Here is a 13,032-nt window from a genome sequence, read left to right on the forward strand (position 1 = left end):
TCATTGGCTAACTCTCCCCTTTGAATGCCGCACAGCATCTAACTGCTCAGCTTTCCCCATACAGCATGAATATATGTATATTGCAAAGTAATTTGGAAACATGTCAAGCTTTATGTTATAAGTTAAAAATGGGCGAATGTCTTTATTTCATCTATCTCATATATTTACAAGGTCTCTTTGTTTGAACTTAAAAGAGGTTGAAACTACAAAAATGAAACATTAAATCAGATGCGGCATGATCTACAGAGTATTTTCAGCATTTTCATTTTAATTTACACCACAGCTCTTTGACTAAGCATTTTGTCATCTTCCCTCACATCTCCTGTCCTCTGATATACCCTGTGAATCACCTTGAGATGTTTTGCTACATTAACCAATAGAAAAAAATGAAAGCTCTTGTTATAGCCACATTGTTTATTGCAAAATTTCACAAATAATTTAGAAGAATGAATCAAGATTTCAAATATATGCTCTTTATGTTAATAGAGTCAGCATATTATGCAAATTGAAACTGTTGTGCAAATGTACATTTAGATTAATTGGAAAATAGTCTTTCTTGAGTACCTAAAAAATCATAAATCTAATTTTTATTCATCGTGGAATTTATTCACTGAGTTAAATTGTTCAATATACTTCAAAGGATGCTAATCAGTTATAGTTTGCTGTTAAATAAATATATTTTAGTGCTATTATGCCAAAAGCATCACTGAGTTCCAGCTAGGCACTGTCATTGTTTTTTGATAAGTTTCAAAGGACTTTCCTTTGAGATGCTTGTTATATGGCTTGGCAGCATGGTTCACATCATTTCATGTAGTAAAGAACTCTGCCTATGTGGTGTTGACTATACCAATGCTCGTTTGGTTTGATTTGTTTCAACTCACCTCTCTCCAGTGTTTCACAGCACAAATTCCAGAGAAACTGTTGAATCTGCAGTTTTTCCTCTTTCAATTTGCAATGTGGTTTCTTGAACTAGATAATAGGGAAAGTTTTCTTCACTGCCTCAATAATACATATTTAATCTGCACTTCCAGAATCTTTCATGATTGCAGGGAAGTCATAAATCTTTCCCCATTTCAAACAATTGACAACTTTTGAAACTCTCTTGACAGGTTTTGCTTCAGTAGAAAAAAGTTGTTGATCCACATTGCCCTTTGTATACTGCAGCAGCAAGTTAAAATAGCGCCAATCAGTTCTGAATGATGATTTTCTTTGGAGATAGATTATAAAAATGTCCTTCCCAAAAACAGGGGAACCTTATCCCAGTACGCAGTTTACATAACGCCTGCCTAAAGGTAATAAGGCAGAATATATGTAGAGATAGTTTATTTGCATACAACACAATTACACTATGTGGACATAAAGACTTTACACTGGCAGGCCCAATGTTCCAGACTTTTGTGATAATGTTACTTTTAGTTTACTTTTGTTTGGTTCAGAGAAACAGGCCCTACGGCCCACCGAGCCCGCGCCGAACAGCGATCCCCGCGCACTTACGCTGTCCTACACACACAAGGGACAATTGGCAATTTTACAAATCCAATTAACCTACAAACCTGTACACCTTTGGAGTGTGGGACACGGGTCACTGGCGCTGTAAGGGAGCAACTCCACTGCTGCAGCTACCACACCACCCCTGTTGTTTTATGAAGAGAGGTTAGGTTGACTAGGCCTGAAAAGCAGGCACACAGTTTGACTCTCCTGTACAATAGGGTCACATTATAAAACACTCTGATAGAGAACATCATGTTCATGCTTAAAGCTGTCCCCAATTTTTCTCTAATGCAATAATGAGCAAGTAATTCACCTCAATATTTATTGAACACAAATATATATTCAGTCTGTTTACCAATCCGAGGATTCTTCCGGCTCTCTTTCCAGGGTTGGGTGTTGAATCCTCTTGGACTGTTTGCTCCTGGATTTGAAGAGAATTTGTTTCTATGTCAGATTGCTGAGGTTCTTCACTTCCTGACATTTCACACAAGATCCAACTCTGATGCTACTTCAAGATCGAGTGAGTCACCATCCAGAATCAGTCCATCAGCGACAAAGATGATTTGATTCTACCTACACACTTAGGTTCTATCCCCATTTCCAATCAGCCACCCATTGATTCCACAGAGCCATCTCTGATCTTGCCTCCAACTAGCATGAGCTCGATTATTTGGCTAGATTAATAATGGAAGTGCATTTGAAATAGTGCACCTTGTGATCAGGGTCATGGTGATGTTCCAAGCTAACTGTTTATATTCAACTAGCAGTCAAGTCTGGTTGAACAAGGCACAGTCTCTCTTCATCAGCAGTCTGCGGATTTGTGCCTGTGGCAGTGTATGGAGTTGTTTTGTACTTCAGCAAAATATTGATCACACGATGTTTCATGCTGAATTCCAAATATCCCTGGAACTCTTGGTACTCCTGTTTTCCTTAATATTCTGGGTGAACATTTGGCTACCCTGTAGGAAGCCTGATAATATGCAGAGATAAAAGCATATTTGATATTATTCTATGTCATAAAGATTGTGAACAGAATAACTAAAAACTGAGGCCATTGTCAGGAACAAACAAACAAGGACGGACACACAGAGACCTTGACTCATCAGTGGTACCTTCATGATAGTATCAGAGGTGGTCCTACATGAACCCATGCATTCTACTTCATCCACCTGCATGATTATTGATCAGAAATAGTACAAGATTAAATGCTCTCTGTGACTAGGACCAGCAAAGGAGTCTCTGTGGGCTTGTTCCTACATCTTTGGCAAATACTGCACTTGCTTACACAGTGATTCCAGGTTACTGTTCACACAAGGCCAGGGAGTAGCTCTCAAGGTGATTGAGACAAATTGATTGAGTGGGCCAAACATGGCCTAATCAGTATTGTGTGGATAAATGTGATGTTATCCACTTTGATGGGGAAAAAACAGAAACTGAGTATTATTTAAATGGTAATAGATTGTGTGTAAAAGGACCTTGGTATTCATACTTAACAGTCACTGAAAACAAATATGTAGCTGAAACAAGCAATTAAGAAGACAAATGATACGCTGACCTTCATTAAAAGAGCAAGGATTCTTCTACACCTACACAGGGCCTTGGCGAAACCACAGCTGGAGTATTGTGTGCACTTTTCTTCTCCTTAAATCATGTCACAGGATGTAGGGAAAGAGATACAGGGCTGAGATGAAGAAAAATTTCTTCACTCAGAGGCTGATGAATGCAGAATTTTTGTCCACATCAGTTGGCGGGGCCAAGTCTCCGAATGTATTTAAGAAGTAGATAGATAGATTTGCAATACAAAATGCTTCAAGAAGCATAGCAACAGCACATTGGTGTGGTATTGAGGTAGGAGGCTCAAAGGACCAAATGGCCAGTCTGGCACATATTTTCTATGTTTCTTGCTTAAACTGCAGCACTAATCCTTTGTGTTCAGTATGGAGTTGGACCTATGTTTTTTAGTTTACTTTAATTTAGAGAAACAATGTGGAAATAGGCCCTTCGGTCCACAAAGTGTTTACATTAGTTCTATGTTATCCCACTCTCTCACCCACACTCTACACATTAGGGGCAATTTACAGAGGCCAATTAACCTATTGACCTATTAACCTTTGAGATGTGAGAGGAAACTGGAGAATCCGGAGGAAACCGATGCAGTCACAGGGAGACTGTACAAACTCCACACAGACAGCACCCAAGGTCAGGATTGAACTCAGGACTCTGGCGCCGTGAAGCAGCAGCTCTACCAACCGTGCCACTTTCTCTTAAAGTGGTGGTGTTTAGACATAGAAACATAGAAATTAGGTGCAGGAGTAGGCCATTCGGCCCTTCAAGCCTGCACCGCCATTCAATATGATCATGGCTGATCATCCAACTCAGTATCCCGTACCTGCCTTCTCTCCATACCCTCTGATCCCCTTAGCCACAAGGGCCACATCTAACTCCCTCTTAAATATAGCCAATGAACTGGCCTCGACTACCCTCTGGCAGGGAGTTCCAGAGATTCACCACTCTCTGTGTGAAAAAAGTTCTTCTCATCTCGGTTTTAAAGGATTTCCCCCTTATCCTTAAGCTGTGACCCCTTGTCCTGGACTTCCCCAACATCGGGAGCAATCTTCCTGCATCTAGCCTTACCAACCCCTTAAGAATTTTGTAAGTTTCTATAAGATCCCCTCTCAATCTCCTAAATTCTAGAGAGTATAAACCAAGTCTATCCAGTCTTTCTTCATAAGACAGTCCTGACATCCCAGGAATCAGTCGGGTGAACCTTCTCTGCACTCCCTCTATGGCAATAATGTCCTTCCTCAGATTTGGAGACCAAAACTGTACGCAATACTCCAGGTGTGGTCTCACCAAGACCCTGTACAACTGCAGTAGAACCTCCCTGCTCCTATACTCAAATCCTTTTGCTATGAAAGCTAACATACCATTCACTTTCTTCACTGCCTGCTGCACCTGCATGCCCACTTTCAATGACTGGTGTACCATGACACCCAGGTCTCGCTGCATCTACCCTTTTCCTAGTCGGCCACCTTTTAGATAATAGTCTGCTTTCCTGTTTTTGCCACCAAAATGGATAACCTCACATTTATCCACATTATACTGCATCTGCCAAACATTTGCCCACTCACCCAGCCTATCCAATTCACCTTGCAGTCTCCTAGCATCCTCCTCACAGCTAACACTGCCCCCCAGCTTCGTGTCATCCGCAAACTTGGAGATATTGCCTTCAATTCCCTCATCCAGATCATTAATATATATTGTAAATAGCTGGGGTCCCAGCACTGAGCCTTGCGGTACCCCACTAGTCACTGCCTGCCATTGTGAAAAGGACCCGTTTACTCCTACTCTTTGCTTCCTGTTTGCCAGCCAGTTCTCTATCCACATCAATACTGAACCCCCAATGCCGTGTGCTTTAAGTTTGTATACTAATCTCTTATGTGGGACCTTGTCGAAAGCCTTCTGGAAGTCCAGATACACCACATCCACTGGTTCTCCCCTATCCACGCTACTAGTTACATCCTCGAAAAATTCTATAAGATTCGTCAGACATGATTTACCTTTTGTTTACCACTCAATGAGCCTATTGATACAGCCTTGCTTGTGTGACAACATTGTGTGGACTGTAGAACAGTTTCAGTCCTCATCTGATTCCTGGTCATATTCTCTCCATTCACACAATGTTCAGAGGCCCTTTTCAAAACTGTCTCTTTCTAAGTGTTATCTATGATTTCAGGAATAAGCAGACCTCATTGATTGCATTTACTGTTTGACCACATTTCCACTTTCAACATTAGAGTTCTCATTCTGGAGCCATGATGGACAATTTACAGTGCTCCATGGGACTTCCATAATGAACTGCCACTGATATTGAGATAGGAGGATCGCCCAAAATAGGTGTCATTGTGAGAAGTTTACAGCGCCAGAGACCCGGGTTCGATCCTGACCACTGGTGCTGCCTGTACGGAGTTTGTAAGTTCTCACTGTGACCAGCGTGGGTTTTCCCCAGATGCTCCTGTTTCCTCCCACACTCCAAAGATGTACAGGTTTGTAAGCTAATTGACTTTGTTAAATTGTAAATTGTCCCTAGTGTGTGTAGGACAGTGTTAGTGTGTGGACTGGACACGGAGGGCCGAAGGACCCGTTTCCGTGCTGTATTTCTGAACTAAACTAAACCAATCTAAACTAAACTAAACTACACGTTATCTGACCTATCCTCCTATTCATTTCTTACTGGCTCGTAAGTATGGGAATAAGTGGATAGGCCATATGACGTAATCCAGAGATTACTCCCTTATAGGGCGTACTCTTTAATCTGTTGCCTGGCTCCCTGCATTCATGCTGCAGGATCTCATCGCTCTATTCACCTATATCATTATTGGAATGACCAGGACGTCTGGCTGTTTACTCTTCCTTTTTAGGACTGTCCAGTGACATCAGCAAACATAATGAACTGCCTTAGAAGAAGACCCCATTTGCCGTAATAGTTGTAAGACCGCAACAAATAGAAATTTCTATCAACAGTATCTACTAAACTTACTGGAGGAGGTGCCTTATCTCTTCAAACAGCCGATGACGGCTGCAATTCACCAGTCAATGCACCAGTCGTTAATCAGCACCTTTACTTGAAAATCTATTTGTTGTTGCCATTCCTGCTTCTTGCCTGGCTGAGTGATGGCAAATTGCCTCACTGAAATGTTTCAGGTTGGTGCCCTTAGCCTTGGACTTTACGGTGGCTTTCTGGCTGCAGCTACTTCAGTCGCTTGTGATTGATGTAACTTTTCTGCATGAAAAGTTGTGGTATGTACGCGAATAGCATCTGAAATACTATTCTGCTTGGAGATCAAAGTCAAAGTACTGTAGCAAAGTGCACAGCTATGGATCACCTGTTATTCTGCTTAGGCAGAATATATAGCATAGCATCTGATGTGATATAAAGCCCATGTAAATTTTAGTCAATGATTATACAACTATACAGAATCAGAGCATTATACTGTACTTTTCTCAGTTGATATGCCGCCTTCACAGAATTTTCTGAATCACATGGGGTTCTTATAATAGAACAATACAGTGCGGATTTTGTAGAATTATGCATTTCTTTGTTCCACAGTAACAAAAGAATGGTGATTTGTTCTGTTATCACAAAACTAGAGATGACTGCTCCACTATCAAAGAGTAGCACTGAGTTGGTTGTAAATTCCACCAGGATGGATGAGCATGTATGTGGGCTACATATTTCACCACAACAAAGTAACAGTTGAGTGGTTTATATATTCCACCAGCGGAGGCAAATGGAACACATCTTCCACTGGATGAGGGTAACCTGTGAGTGAGTTATATTTTTCATTATCACAGTTATGGTCAGTGAGTTATATATTCCATCACAACAGATTTATGCAGGGTAGGCAAAAAGTGAGTGAACAAGGAAAGAAGTGGAATAATCAGCAAAACATAAGAAAAAGATTTGAAAGAGAGAGCAAGTGTAAGTCAGGCACCAGTTAAAAAAGCAAGGAGACTGGAGTAGCTAAAGAGAAGGGCAGACTAATTAAGGACAAATTTACATTCGTAGTTAAGAGAGACTGTAGGAACAAGGGACATACCAAATAGAGAGGGGTACACAATACAGAGGGAAAGAAATATGCAGCAGGAAAAGAGATGTAAAAAGGAGCATGAAGAAGGGAGTGAGGACATGATAATCAAGTTAATTAGAGTGGATGAGGGAGAGACAGGAAGAAAATAACATAAGTATGACCAAAACAGAATGGGAAAGAGGAAGAGAGGCACCGGTGAAAGGAAGGAACAACAAGAAAGAGAATAATAAAGTGGGATGGAAGTAGTTAAGGCACAACTGTACGCTATCTTGCTTAATCATTAATAATCCATTGGAAATAAATCATGGGTGAAAAATTGCCAGGCAATAATGTGTATTATTTAAACCATACACTTTTCATCTGATGTTATTCATACATCCCTGCTGCTCATGGTGTAATTAGTTCTACATTTCCCAGCAGCAACTGCAATAAAAACTCCATTTACACTTACAAATTAAATCAGTGTGAGGCCAGTACCGGAACAATGTTGTGATTGAAAACGTTTTCATTGTTTGAGAGCCGTTATCACAGCTAAGGTGCTCTGGGTTCATGCCCGTTTCTTGAAGTATCTGAAACAAAGTACTGTGAACATTTACCAAATCAAGAGGCTTTAAAAGTCATCGATATTTATGTTCCGCTGTAAATATATTTAGCAGCAAGTCATGTCTGTAATGGAATGTTGTGAGAAAGTGTTCACTAACCTATCAGTTAGACAGAGACTTACATCTAGGGAGATCGAAATGGGGAGATAAACCAAAGGTTTGTAATTTGAGGAGGACATCCAAAGTGTCTACAGGAAGGAAATAGCTTTAGAGGTATAAACTGCCCATAAAAGGTTCATGCGGGGTCATCTTAAGCAATATTTATTTAATTGGCCACTATACAATCCTCCCATTTTCACATCCATTGAAATATATAGAAACAAAAAATCAGGAGAGCTTCATTTTTATTCCTGAATACTACATGGATATAATCAAGCCTGATCCGGAAAGACTCCGCCCACTCAAAGAGATACCTGTTCCAGCCACATTAAACTCTCTACGAAGGGTTCTTGGGATGTTTGCATATTATGCTAAATGGGCACCAAATTTTTCTGACAAAATTCAACCTTTGATTAGAGCAAAATCTTTCCCCCTTGACTCTACAGCAATTGGTGCCTTTACTTCTTTAAAGAAACAATTGGAATCTGCGACATTACACGCCATCGATGAGGATCTCCCCTTTGTTGTTGAATGGGATGCTTCTGATTTAGCAGTATCAGCAACATTAAATCAAGGAGGACGACCAGTGGCTTTCATGTCTTGTACTCTCCAAGGTAGTGAATTGCACTATCCACCCGTCGAAAAGGAAGCTACAGCAATTATTGAAGCAGTGAGAAAATTGAGTCATTTCCTTGCTTGCCAGCACTTCACTTTGATAACAGATCAGCTTTCAGTAGCTTTTTTGCTGGATAATCGGAAACAAACGAAGATTAAAAACAGTAAAATTCATGAATGGAGGATTGAATTATCTGCATTTAGTTATTCAATTGAGTACAGCCCTGGTAAGGATAATGTTGCTCCGGATACATTAACTCGAGCATTTTGTGCCTCTGTTCATTCTTCTGCACTCACTGATCTTCACAATGTCATCCTGGAGTCACTCGTTTGTTACATTATGTTCGTTCCAAAAACATACCTTTCCCTACAGAAGATGTGAAGATGACGTGTGCTTCATGTAGAATCTGTGCTGAATTAAAACCAAGGTTCTTCCGTCCTGAAGAAAGCTACTCAACCTATGGAACGTTTGAGTATTGACTTCAAAGGGCCTTTACCATCCTCCTCTCGAAATGTTTATATACTTACCTTAGTTGATGAATATTCGAGGTTTCCATTTGCTTTTCCTTGTCCAAATATATCAGCTGCTACGGTTATCAAATGCTTAGATCAACTGTTTTCATTCTGTGGATTTCCAAGTTACGTACATTCTGATAGGGGCACCTCATTCATGTCAAAATAATTTAAAAGATTACCTTTCGATTAGAGGAATTGCAACAAGTAAAACAACATTTCATCCTATTGGAAATGGTCAGGTTGAGAGGTATAACGGAATCATTTGGAAAGCAGTGAAACTGGCTTTAAAGTCAAATGACATACCAGATCAGCAGTGAGAATGTGTTCTACCAGATGCATTACACTCCATCAGATCTCTACTGTCAACGGCTACCAATACTACTCCACATGAGCGGTTCTTTAACTTCAAACGGCGTTCTTCTAGTGGCACTTCTCTGCCATCATGGTTGACTAGCCCTGGGCCTGTATTGCTTCGTCGTTATGTCCGATCAAATAAGAATGAGCCTTTTGTTGATGAAGTCGAACTGACTGATGTCAACCCTTCTTATGCAACTATCAAATATCAGGATGGACGTCAGTCAACTGTCTCACTTCATGACCTTGCACCATGTCCGTCCTCGCCATCAGCTGTCACTTCTTGATAACATTAATCAAGAACTTCCAACACTTCCATCACCTATGGAAACTTCTATAAGAAATTCTAAAATTGTAAATCTAAATAACATTATGAGTGAAGTTGATGACCAAGCAATATATGTACCACCAGCTATTGAAACACCATTATCTCCTGAAGCTCCAGTGCTGCGACGGTCATCAAGACGTACTAAACCTCCTGACCGTCTCAACTTATAAATAGGAGGGGAGAATTAAGTGAGCGCATGTGCGGGGCTCTTCTAGAGTGTGCGCATGTGCGGGGGTTTTCCAGAGTGTGCGCATGTGCGGAGATTACGTGCGGGAAAGGCCTGCGGAATCAGCCATGTTTGCCAGACATTTCTAAGTTTATTTTTTTAAGAAATAGGTTGCTTAAAGCTTAAATAAAGTTAAGTAAATTACGAGTAGTGTAAAGTTTCATTTGCCTCACCACAATTCTGGAGTGCAGATGTTCAGCACACAACTGGGTTGTTGTCAGGTCCCATAGTCTTTACTGTATCCAGAGTTATCACCCGTTTCTTGATCACATGTCAAATTTGTTCAAGACTGTATTCTATAATGGTGGAACTCAGGAAGATGCCCAGATGGATCACCTACTTGGAATTACTGGCTGTAGACAGCTTCAAACACTCCAGTCTTGAGTGTAGTCCTCTTGTTAGGCCTCTCCATCATTGACATTGGATGTGTTCCTGGAACCCTCTTCTCTTCTTGGCTGTTCAGTTGTATACCACCAGATATGACATGACTGATGTGATGATATTAAATCTGTTGGTTGTGGGGTTGCTTAGATCCGGTCACGTGTGCTACATTCAATAATTGGCATCTAATATGTTGCATTTAATTTCTCGGTGTTCCAGATGCTGCTCCTGATGGTTCTCTGCACTCCTTATTGAACCAGACTAGTCTCTTGGTTTAGTAATAATGGCTGAGTGAATGGTGTGTAGGGATACAATTTGGCAAGTTGTGGTACTGAACGGTTCTGCTGCTGATGATAGGCTAGAGTGCCTCAAGGAAGCCCAGTTTTGATCTGCCAAATCTGTTCTACTCTACCGTGTGTGACAGGATGATGTTGCTACACAATATATTGGATGACTGAATATATAGTATAATAATATATAGTATAATATATAATATATAATAATTGAAAGTCAAAATTCTCCTTTAGGAAGCCTCATCACCAAAAGTATGTTTTGAAAAACAAGTGTACTCCTTTGAATGCAATGCCAAACCATTCTTCCCTTTGGTTAAATGGGAAATTATAAATTGCTGGGAGAAATTGATTTACTTGTAACTAACCCTTTCTCGAATACTGATGGTTCTTCTGGGGATTTGTAGCAATTCCCCAGTTTCACAATTCCAACATTTGATTTTTTTTTAATGTGTCCGGTTTCTGATCACGTATGAAAATGCAAATGGGTAATTTTGCTGATAGAAAATAACCAATTGTTTAACATCTTACTTACTTGCAGAAACTACTTTGTTTCCCAAGCTTCAAAGTGTCAACCTGGAAATTCAGAGAAACCGCCACATGCATCAAGATTCAAGGACGCCAAATGTCCTTTGAAAACACAAGAAACAAAAAAAACACCCAATACTTTGCGCACTGAATGCCAAAGAAATACTGTAGATCCTACAACACTGAATTATAACTAGTATAAATGTCATAAACATGGTCATCTGACAACAGTGATAGGTGCATTTCAAATTTGATGCATTAAAAGAATAAGCAAAGTATTTCTTATGGTATCCTTTATTGTGTCAGTGACCCATTCATTTACACAACGTAATGGAGCTTGCAGCAAAACATAAGAGGCAAGCTGTTTCTGGTTTGCTGACGAGTATATTGAGAAAAGTAAATAAAATGGGAGAGGGGGGAAGAGGGGAGATGGAGAGGGGGGAGAGGGTTAGGAGAGAGGAAGGGGAGGAGAGAGGAAGGGGGAGGAGAGGGAGGGGGGAAGGGGGTGAAGATGGAGAGAGAGGGGGAGGTGGAGAGGGTGGGAGGGGAGGGGGAGGGAGAGGGGGGGGGGAGGAGGGAGAGGGAGGGGGAGAGGGAAAGGAAGGGGGGAGGGGGAGTGGGGGAAGGAGGGGGGAGAGGAGGGGGAGTGGAGGGAGCGGGCGAACTTGAACTCGGCGGGTGGCGCGGATGGGGCCGTGTGCGAGTCGACTGCGAGTCGGGTGGGGGGGGAGAGTTACGTAACTCGCAGCTGATGGAAAACATTTGAAAACTCTGCGCAGCTGGACGCGAGGAGCAGAGCCATTGTGACGTCATCAGCTCATTAGCTTTAAAAAATATCTCAGATTTGTGAACAATTTTAATTAAAAAACTCAAGAATATGTGAATCAAATTTTCAGATAACGTGATTTTTGAGATCATGAGGTAAATCTCTATCGGAATATGTAAAAATGTCATTGTTAGCGCGTCATGTTTTCGGGGAGATGTGAATCGCAGAAAAACACACAAATACATCCACATCCAAGATCAGAGTTTTATAAGTATAGTAGACCACGGGGGACCCGTTTGGTCCCGCCCCCCTCAACGCGGGGGGGGAAGGAGGTAGGTCTGTGGCGTCACACACATAAGAACCACCCCTCCACACACACACACACACTGACCACCCCCCATCCCCACACACACACTAACCATCCCCCTTGATATTATATTAAATCTGTTGGTTGTGGCCGAGTGCGAGTTGGCAGCGAATGGGAGGTGACAAAATGATTGTGAGTGGGCGGGGGGGGAGGGGGGGGTTTAACGTAACTCGCAGCTCGTGCAAAACAGTGCTCAGCAGGCTGCACATTGAAAACTCTGCGCAGCTGGCCGTGAGGAGCAGAGCCATTGTGACATCATCAGCTCGTTAGCTTCAAAAATGATCTCAGATTTGTGATCAATTTTAATAAAAAACTCGGGAAATAATGAATCAAAATTTCAGATGAGGCGATTTTCGAGATCATGAGGTAAATCTCTATCGGAATATGTAAAGATTTCACCGTTAGCGCGTCGTGTTTTCGAGGAGATGTGAATCACAAAAAAACACACAAATACACACACAAATCTACACACAAATACATCCACATCCAAGATCAGAGTGTTATAAGTATATTGATAGATATTGCTGGATAGTTTGTCTCTGGAGATGGAGTTTTAAAGGTCCAGAAAAAAGGAGAGAAGTGTCAGAAATGTTGCAAATGAATTTAAGGGCAGGATGTTGTATCAGTAAGCCACCCAGCACTTCTTGTAATATTTAATACTTCTTTTGATCATTTTCTGGGCAAAATTAATTTCTTTGACCCTCAAATCTAACAGACTGCCGCATCTTCTTGCGTATGGCGTGCACAGCGTGTAGATCAACTTGTTTTGTTTGATCTAACTGTTTGTGCACGTCGGGTTGATTGCATTAGTCGAAGCAGGGTGGACCACGTGAAGGTTGCAATGTCCCACCCCAGACTGCCACTTCCGAATTGCTACA

At 41.3% G+C, this 13,032-nt stretch overlaps 1 long non-coding RNA gene across 1 annotated transcript in view; it reads left to right on the forward strand.

Moving 5' to 3' along the window:
• The window catches only part of LOC116975328, a 74,005-nt gene extending 62,821 nt beyond the window's left edge, over positions 1-11,184 (forward strand). The window contains exon 4 of the long non-coding RNA XR_004412598.1: positions 11,035-11,184. This is a non-coding gene — a long non-coding RNA (uncharacterized LOC116975328). The remainder of the gene's footprint in view (positions 1-11,034) is intronic.
• The last annotated feature ends 1,848 nt before the right edge of the window (positions 11,185-13,032 follow it).

This window comes from Amblyraja radiata, chromosome 7 (genome assembly GCF_010909765.2).
Source record: "Amblyraja radiata isolate CabotCenter1 chromosome 7, sAmbRad1.1.pri, whole genome shotgun sequence".
NCBI classification, from domain to species: Eukaryota; Metazoa; Chordata; class Chondrichthyes; order Rajiformes; family Rajidae; genus Amblyraja; species Amblyraja radiata.